A 9042-nucleotide genomic window follows, 5' to 3' on the forward strand; every position below is an offset into this window, starting at 1 on the left:
AGCTGAACAAAATACATTAACCCTCTTCAAACAAGACACTTGACTGCCATCTGCTGGCAAATTGTAATAAACATACAAGTCACCCATCTTTGCGATAAGCAATATTAATAAACGCACTAAATTTTGCAGAATAATAAAGACATCTGATGTGAATGGAGCCCTGTGGACGAGGAGTGTGGTGCCCAACCGTAATAATCCTAGGTGGCTACTCCGAACCCAACTCTACCTAGATTTTGTTCTCTTTGCTTTCAAACTTCTGCCAAAGGAGGAAAATTCCAATTGTAAAAACATTCTTGGGGCCCAATCTGGTGTTGCTCATTCATATTGCTGGTGGAAAAACACGGGAGGGGGATACAACCTACAATTCAACTTCTACAGAAAGGCCCCTCACTCCAGCAAGTCAGACAAGGAGTTCAGGATTTCCATCACTAATCCCAGGACACAGGGCAGAGTTGTACTTGGTCTCCTCACGACTAAGACCACTGGTGCTACAGGGGGGTAAAGGGTGGGGGTGGGAATGAGGGAGGGGCTGGGCCCAGGCAAAACATCAAAGGGGAAAGCCTCTCCCTAAAATTAGGGATGGGCCAGCAGATTCCGTGAACAAAAGAACTTTAAGTGGGGGTTGAGGATGGTGAGGGAGCTTTACAAGTCTTCAGTGCAGTTAAAAGCATCTTGCTAGAAAAGGGTAACAGGACCTCTGGTGTGCTTTGCTTAGAAACAATGGTCATAAATCCATTAATATTTTCTATTCACAGAAGAAGACAAATTGTTAAATGACAAGGTGGAAAGAAACTCCCATTACACAATCCTATGTTCCTAAAGTAAAATACTGAGTGAGTCTATGTTCTTTGCTGCTCAAACAGAAAAACTAAATATTACCAATAACAAATATAGGGCAGAAAGTAGCCCCAGTACTTGGCTCATAATGAGCATTTATTTGTTGAATGAGAAAAGTTCTACTCCAAAGTTACTCCCAAACAAGTCAAGTAAGTGCAGAGCATGCAGAATTGGGGAAAGTGGGGAAGGATTTCAGGAGGAGGTGTTAACTGAGTTAGGTCTTAACAAGGAGGCAGAACGTTAGCTTAGTGGGCAGAGAAGGAAAGAAAGGACATTCCAGATAGAGATAAGAGTCACGGCAAGACCCACCAAGCAGAGGAGAAGCAGGAACATCCAGGAAGGAATGTCAGGAGAGCACGGTGACAGTGTCTAGTGAAGAAGCAGGGTCTGGCAGGGACCACTGGACCTGGTGACCTTTGGGGGTGGGCATGAAAGCCAGATTGCAAGGGAGGATAATGAGTGAGTAGGAGAGGAGGGAGGGGAGGGAATAGAGGAGGAAGTTAATTAGGCTACCCTCTCTCTTTTGTTAACTTTTTACTGTATAAATATATATATATATGTACAATAAATATATATATACAATAAATATATATACTATATATATATATTTTGTGTGTGTGTGTGTGTGTATATATATATATATATATATATATATATACATATATATAATATATATAATCCCCCCAGCATTTAGGGGGACCTCGGCCTCCAGGGCTTCCCTGCAGTTTTGCACTCACTAGTGGGTGCCACTGGAGGGCGAAGACTGCAGAACTCAGTTGGTCCAAAGATAGAACCTACCATCCACATTGAGATAACAAGAGCAGAACATGGCCAGCTGACATATGTTGCCAAACCTCCTTTCCAAGACCCACACTGACTTCTTCTTCCAGGGGTCCATGTTTCCCCACAGAGATAGGATTCAGTAAGGATATATTTGACTTCATTAAATAGTCCCTGAACTCTGACCTCCTGTTGGCCCTCATCTGGCCTGAGAACCTCTCTCCTGGGTGTTCTATGGCTAGGACCGACTCATAGATAAGGTTGGGCACACCTGGGGCTCCAATCCACAAAGAGAGAGAAAACACTGGATAGAAAGTGAATATAAGGAGCCATCTGCAACAAAATCAAAGCCAGGCTCTCGACAGTGGGAACTGCAGGACAAACCTGGAGAGGGAAGCCAGATTGGGAGCGGACCCTGGTGGCCACAGATTCGCCTTTTCTTTGGGTCCCAACCACTCACTGGTTTTCCTGCCACTGACATTCTGACTGCACAAGGGCACTGCCCAGCCTTCCTATTCTCTTAATTCCTTGGAAAGCATCTGAGACAAGACTGGAAAGTTCAAATAGGGGCTTCACAAATGCTAAGAGTAAAATAAAAACTCGAAGCAACATGGGTTAGAAATAAGACCGCGAAGTTACAGAGACCACAGAATCCAGAGGGGAAGTGAAACTCACTTCAAGATCACTAGAATCCACATGAAGTTTCTGATGCCTTAGATCCAAAAGTGAAAAAAGAAACCCAGCAGGGAAACAGCAGGATGCCGTGGTTAAGGGACCAGACCAAGGAGCCAGATGGCCTGGGTTCATGCTCCAGCTCTAACAGTTGTGTGTGACCTTTGGCAAAGATCTAATCCCTGGCAGCCTCAGTTTCCCCGTCTTAAAAACAAAGGTGATACCAGTGCTTACAGCATAGAGTTTGTATGGGGATTAATTAATCTACGTAAAGCATTTATGACAGTCTTTGTCTCACAGCAGGTGTTAAGTAAGCTTGGAATTTTGTTAGGGTGATTTTGGACATGCTCAATGTGACTAAGGGAAGAGAAGAAATGGAGCCCACCAGGGAGATAGGCAAGGAGGCAGGCATGAGATGGGGAGGCAGAAATGAGACACAGGAGACGGCAGCTACCAGGAAGGATGGAGGAATGAGAGAAAAACGAAATATAGGGTGGGATGGGGGTGGGGCAGAGGAAACATTCAGGTAAGAAAGACTTGAGATGGGAAACCCAGCAAGAGACCCACACTTTCCAGAGCCTGGCTGTCCACTAGACTCCCCATCCTTCCCACTGGGTAAGAAATCCTGGGACTAAGGGATGTGCTCCCCCACCCTGTGTCTCCCCACCCCACCCCACTTTGGCCGCTTAAGACCCTGGAATTCCCTGTCCAAACTGCAGGAACCCCACTGCCAGGCTCTGGGCTCTTCTAGCCACAGCGACCCCGGCCCTCCATACAGACTGCCCCCAGGTAAGCACACCCCTAGGCTCACAGGTGGCTAAGGGGCAGCTATTTACAAGAGGGTGTGGACAGAGAGCTCTAACGCTGGGGCTGAGGTGACCGTAGGTATGCTTGGGGGGGGGCCCTCACGGTGCCCGATGGGACTGGGGGCGGGGCGTCCCTGAGGAAGGGAGGGGTCTCCCATTACCGAGAGAATGTCCCTTCCCCTTCCTTTGAGGTCTGATAACCTTCGTGCTGACGAAGAGATGATGCTCCTTCCCCGTCAGTGTTCAAGTCAGACCCGTCCTGAATCTCCCCAGTTAACCCAGTGGCGCCCCAAAACAGGGCCGGGGTCTGTGGTAGACTCGGGAAGCTAAGGGAAACGACAGCGGGGAAACCAGAATCCAGGTAACCTGCTTTCCAGGGCGCAGTTTCCCGCTGGGGCTCGGGTTTGCGCGCAGGTGTCCGCGGGCCGGGGCGTCAAGGCCGCCCCGGGTGGAGGCGCCGGGCCCCCGCTGCGGCACCCACCCCACCCCCGGCGCACAAGGCCAGGCTGCCCCCTCCCACCTCATAAAACTCCCGGCTTCGGCCTTTCAGGCGGTGAGCCGAGCCTTTCTGCGAGGACGCCGCGGAGGTAACGCAGCCCGGCTGTTACACCGATGGGCGACTTTAAGCGCCCGGCTCTTGGGGGGTCGGGGTGGGGGGAGCTCCTGGCCGCGGCCCTGGCGCTGCAGGCTCCCGCCAGCGTGGCGCCGCAGGGGTCCGGGAGGCGCCGGCGCCCGGCGTCCAGGACCGCGGTTCCCCGGGCGGCACTGGGCGGACCGCAGCGCCGGGACGAGCCGAGACGGCGCTGGGTCTCCGAGCGCCGCCAGCGCCGCCTGCTGGCCGGCGCCAATCCCTTGGTCCGGGAGAAGTGGGGAAACAGACCGGGACCGGAGGGCGCAGGGCTTTCAGCGACGCGGGAGCCTAGCTTGACATCTGAAAGGGCCCCGGCAGAGGGGTGATGGTATCAAACAGTGCCTGGGAGCGGGGACTCAAGCCCGGGGAGAAGCTCATCCAATTTCCCTCTCTTTGCCGCCCGGAGGTTGGCGGGCGGGCGGCTCTCGTACTGCTTTTTAGGCACCTCTCCGGGACCTGGCGGGATCCCAGGGGCGGGGTTGGCCTGGCGGTTGTTTGGGGATCCTCCAACCACAGGGGAGCGCGCCAGATCCAGCGAGCCCCACTGCGCTGCAGGGTAATTGCGCTTCCAGATCCAACTCGGAGAGGGAGTAGTTCTCTGCAACAGGCAGCGTTTGGGGACCCGCTAAACCCCACCCCCTGCTCCAACCTGAGCCGGAGAACCTAGAAAGAGGCTTTCGGAGCTCTAGGTGCTGCAGGGTGCCCAGGAGAAGGTATCCACTGAGGGGGGGGCGGGGGGGCCTCACTCCCTCTTTCTGCCAGAGAGGGGCCTCAGTGTTGAGCTTGTAGCTGGTCTCTGAGCAATAGTTATTAATACTGTTATACAGCAGCTCCACTTTACTGAGCACTTACTGTTAGCAAAGCTCAGTGTTAAGCCCTTACCAAACACGGACACTAATTTTCTCACTGAACCCTTGAAATATCCCTGTAAGGTTTATTCTGGGACGTTGAGTGTTTTTTATTATATATATAATATTACTTATTATATGTATATATAATATATATTATATATGTGTATATATACTATATATATACCATATGTATGTATATTTCATTTGTATTTCATAATGTGTGTGGAAACCCCCTGCTTAGAGCTCAGCTTCCCATTGTCCCACTCCGGGAGGCAGCAGGCAGCAGGGTAGAGCCAAGAGAACTTTGGAGCAAAGAGACCTAGTTAGTCCCTGTGAGACCGAGTTTCAACACCTATCAAATGTGGTGAGTGTGGCTCCAATCTGCATTGGGGAGCTATTTTTTTTTTAAGTTTATTTCTTTATTTTGAGGGAGAGAGAGAGAGCACGCACAAGCAGGGGAGGGGCAAAGAGAGAGGGGGAGAGAGAGAGAATCTCAACCAGGCTCCTCACTGTCAACGCAGAGCCTGATGCGGTGCTGGAACTCAAGAACTGTGAGATCATGAACTGAAATCAAGAGTCCATTGCTGAACTGACTGAGCCACCCGGGCTCCCCCGGGGGTTTTTTTTTTTTTTTTTTTTTTTTTTTTTATTTCCTTAAGAGTTTGGGTGCTGATGCCAAGAGCGCTCTGGTTAGTGTTTCCTGTCCTTCGTCCTCTGGGCCGGACATGGGTACAGCCTCTGTCATCTTGCACGTCCTACTTACTAAACATAGGGCTAACCTACATCCCCTTCTTCCTTTGGCCTTTCCCCCAAATGAAATTATATCAGTTTGGGACCAATCAGGAGAAAGAAGCCACACGGTAATCTGAACAGAGGATGTTTAATGTAAAGAATCACTGACTATTACAGGGGATTAGAGTAACAGAAGATTGGCTAGTAAGAAGTAAAGGGAACTCTGGGGCGCCTGGGTGGCTCAGTCGGTTAAGCGTCCGACTTCGGCTCGGGTCATGATCTCGCGGTCTGTGAGTTCGAGCCCCGTGTCGGGCTCTGTGCTGACAGCTCAGAGCCTGGAGCCTGTTTCAGATTCTGTGTCTCCCTCTCTCTCTGCCCCTCCCCTGTTCATGCTCTGTCTCTCTCTCTCTCTCAAAAATAAATAAACGTTAAAAAAAAAATTTAAAAAAGAAGTAAAGGGAACTCTGAAATGAAAAAATGCAGAGCAGATAGAGGGAGGAGCCACCACCTCTGGGGTTGAGATAGAATGCCCAAGGGCATCCCCTCTCCCCCACTCCGCCACTGCCCAGGCATGGCGGTGGCTCACTGGATGGCAGAGAAATTGCTGGGGCGCCAGGAGAAGCTGTTCATGGGAAGGTGTCTCGTTGGAGGCACTCTTCTATTGAACTGCGTTAAGCGGGTGCCAAGGGAAGCTGCAGGCCATTCTGCACTTCAGGAGCTTGGAATTAGAGATCCTCCGAGTGCCATCTTCTATTGAACTGCGTTAAGCGGGTGCCAAGGGAAGCTGCAGGCCATTCTGCACTTCAGGAGCTTGGAACTAGAGATCCTCCGAGTGCCAGCATAGGAGGCTCCTGCTGGAGAAACCATGCACACCCCAGGAGCCAGGCACCAGAAGAATATATATATATTCTATGGCAGGCTAATAGAGCTGGAATATTTGGAGTCGGCTGAGGAAGCGGAAGTCGTCTCAGGAGAAAAGTGACTGGGAAACAGGATGCTGCAGCAGAAGCTGCCTCCCTTTTGGGAGCGGAAGCCCCGGAGCTGCCTACTGGCCTCTTAGTTACAGACTGGTCTCTTGGCTTAGTCCCGGATGAGACATACCCAGGGACCGGTGGTGTTTGAAGTGTTCAGGAAGATTGGAAGCTGGGAGGAAGAAGATGCTTATATTTATCTTATCTTTTCTTACCTGTGCCTGCAAACCTCTAAGTGTGTGAGCAGCAGCCTCAGGTGACCATCCCCAAATGAGGGGCTATTGCAAGCTATTTTCATGATTTTTTTTTCTCCTGCAAGCATCAGAATAAACCTAGGAGGGGCGCGGTGTTATACAGCGGGGGAACCAAAGCATTAGTTGAAAGTACCTTGCCCAAGGTCGCCCAGCCTTCTGAGGTACAGCTGGCAAGTGATCCTGGCCTCGGGCTTCCACTCTGGCTGTGCACGGGGACCGGCTGGCTCTGAGTTCCAGCTGCGCCCAGCCCAGCTGCACCCCTTCTCCTGCACAGGGCACATGCTGCCTCACTTCCCCTGCCCTGACAAGGACAGTGACGAGGGGAAACATTAGCTGGCCATGGCAGAGACTGCAACAAATTATCATTTCTCTCCCCCCCCCTTTTTTTTAATGCTTATTTATTTTTGAGAGAGAGAGGGCGCACACCAGCAGATGCACATGAGCAGGGGAGGGGCAGAGAGAGAGGGAGACTGAGGATCTGAAGCCAGCTCCACGCTGACAGCAGAGAGCCCGTGTGGGGCTCGAACTCAGGAACCATGAGATCAAAGTCAGACCTGAGCTGAAGTCGGAGACTTAACGGACTGAGCTACCCAGGCACCCTGGTAGGTAACTTCTCTATTGTAGTTGTTTAAAAATAGTTTTCTTTAAATGATGACTTATATCAAATAGAGAACAAACAAATAAAAAGTTGGATTTAACGAATGTTGACATTTTGAAATACTGGTGTCAGAATTCTTTCTCTCATAAATAAAGCATTGCAGAGACAGCTACAGCTATGTCTATTCTTAAGAACTATATCTGCTCTTAAGAGGAAACCACTTTAATGGAGTTGGTGACTGACTCCCATGTACTTTTCTATACACATGTGAAGCCAAGAGAAATATATCACATGGCTTTCTGTGTTTTAATTTTCACAAAGGACATCATACTGTACATATCCCCTTCAGAGGTTGTTCTTTTAAGTTTATTTATTTATTGAAAGAGAGAAAAATGAGCAGGGGAGGGACGCAGGGAGAGAGAGGGAGGGAGAGAGATTCCCAGGAAGGCTCCGCACTATTAGTGCAGAGCCCAAAGGAGGGTCTCGAACTCATGAACCACAAAATCATGATCTGAGCCAAAATCAAGAGTTGGACACGTAACCAACTGAACCTCCAAGATGCCCCTTCAGATTTCTTCTTAATGAGCCCTAGAGTCCTTTACTTGTCTGGATACCTATTCCCAAAGTTTTGCAAAGACGGGCATGAGGGAAGGGTACGCTAAATGACAGAGTTGGTGACTTAATGCAGCAAAAAAAAAAAAATCTTTTTTCCATGATTTTTGCCCCCAAGTGCATTTTTTTGGTGTGTATGAAATTGTTCTTTTTAAAATAAATTTTATTTAAATCCAAGTGAGTTAACATATAGTATAATAGTGGTTTCAGGAGTAGAATTTAGTGATTCATCACTTGTGTGTAACACCCAGTGCTCGTCCCAACAAGAGCCTCCTTAGTGCCCATCACCCATTTAGCCCATCCCCCACTCAACACCTCTCCAGCAGCCCTCAGTTTGTGCTCTGTATTTAAGAGTCTCTTATGGTTTGCCTCCCCAACTGCATTTTGAATGGCAGACACCTAGGATCAAACTCTCATTGTCCGTGTCTTTTGTCCACAGTCCAGGTGGATTTTGTGGGCTATGCTGTGCAACTGAGAACAGCCTAGAAGGAACAATCTCATTCTTTTATCAAGAAGGAGCATGCCCCAAGAAGAGAATTTTCTTGCTCAAAGTCACAGACCAGTCAATGGAAAAAGAGGAACCCTCATCCAATCACTTATTAATTAATTTGACAAATATTTAGAGTGTCAACTGTGTGCCAGGAACACAGCTACCTGGAAAACCCCAGGGAATCAAAAGAAGGACATTCCTATCTTTTCGCACCTCTATTCTAGTGGACAGAAACATATAATAGACTAAAAGTATAAATCACTTAATATTAGAAGGGGTAAGTGTGAAGGAAAAAAGAAAAAGCAGGCCTGGACGTGGAGGGGACAGGTTGCAGAATTCAATAATATGCTCAAGGTAGGCCTTGCTGAGATGATGAGATCTGAACAAAGACTAAAAGAAGTGAGGGAGAGAGTAGAATATTCCAGGCAGAAGGGGCTCCAGAGCAAAGGCCCTAAGACAGGAGTTTGCTGTCAAGTTGTAGGGACAGCAAAGAGACCATTGTGGCTGGAATGGAATACCTGAGGGACTGAGGGACTGGGAGGATAAGGGACCAAAATGTCAACGAGGGGCCAGAGTGTGTAGACCCTTGTAGGCCATGATGAACACTTCAGGTTTTTTTATTTTGTCTTGTCTTTTAGGCTCCATACCCAGCATTGGAGCCCAATGTGGGGCTTGAACCCATTACCCTGAGATCAAGACCTGAGCTAAGATCAAGAGTTGGACGCTTAATCAACAAAGCCACCCAGGTACCTTGTAGATTTCAGTTTTTATTCTGAATGAAATGAAGAATCCTTATAGAGTTTAAATA

This window comes from Panthera uncia, chromosome D1 (assembly GCF_023721935.1).
Source record: "Panthera uncia isolate 11264 chromosome D1, Puncia_PCG_1.0, whole genome shotgun sequence".
Lineage (NCBI taxonomy): Eukaryota > Metazoa > Chordata > Mammalia > Carnivora > Felidae > Panthera > Panthera uncia.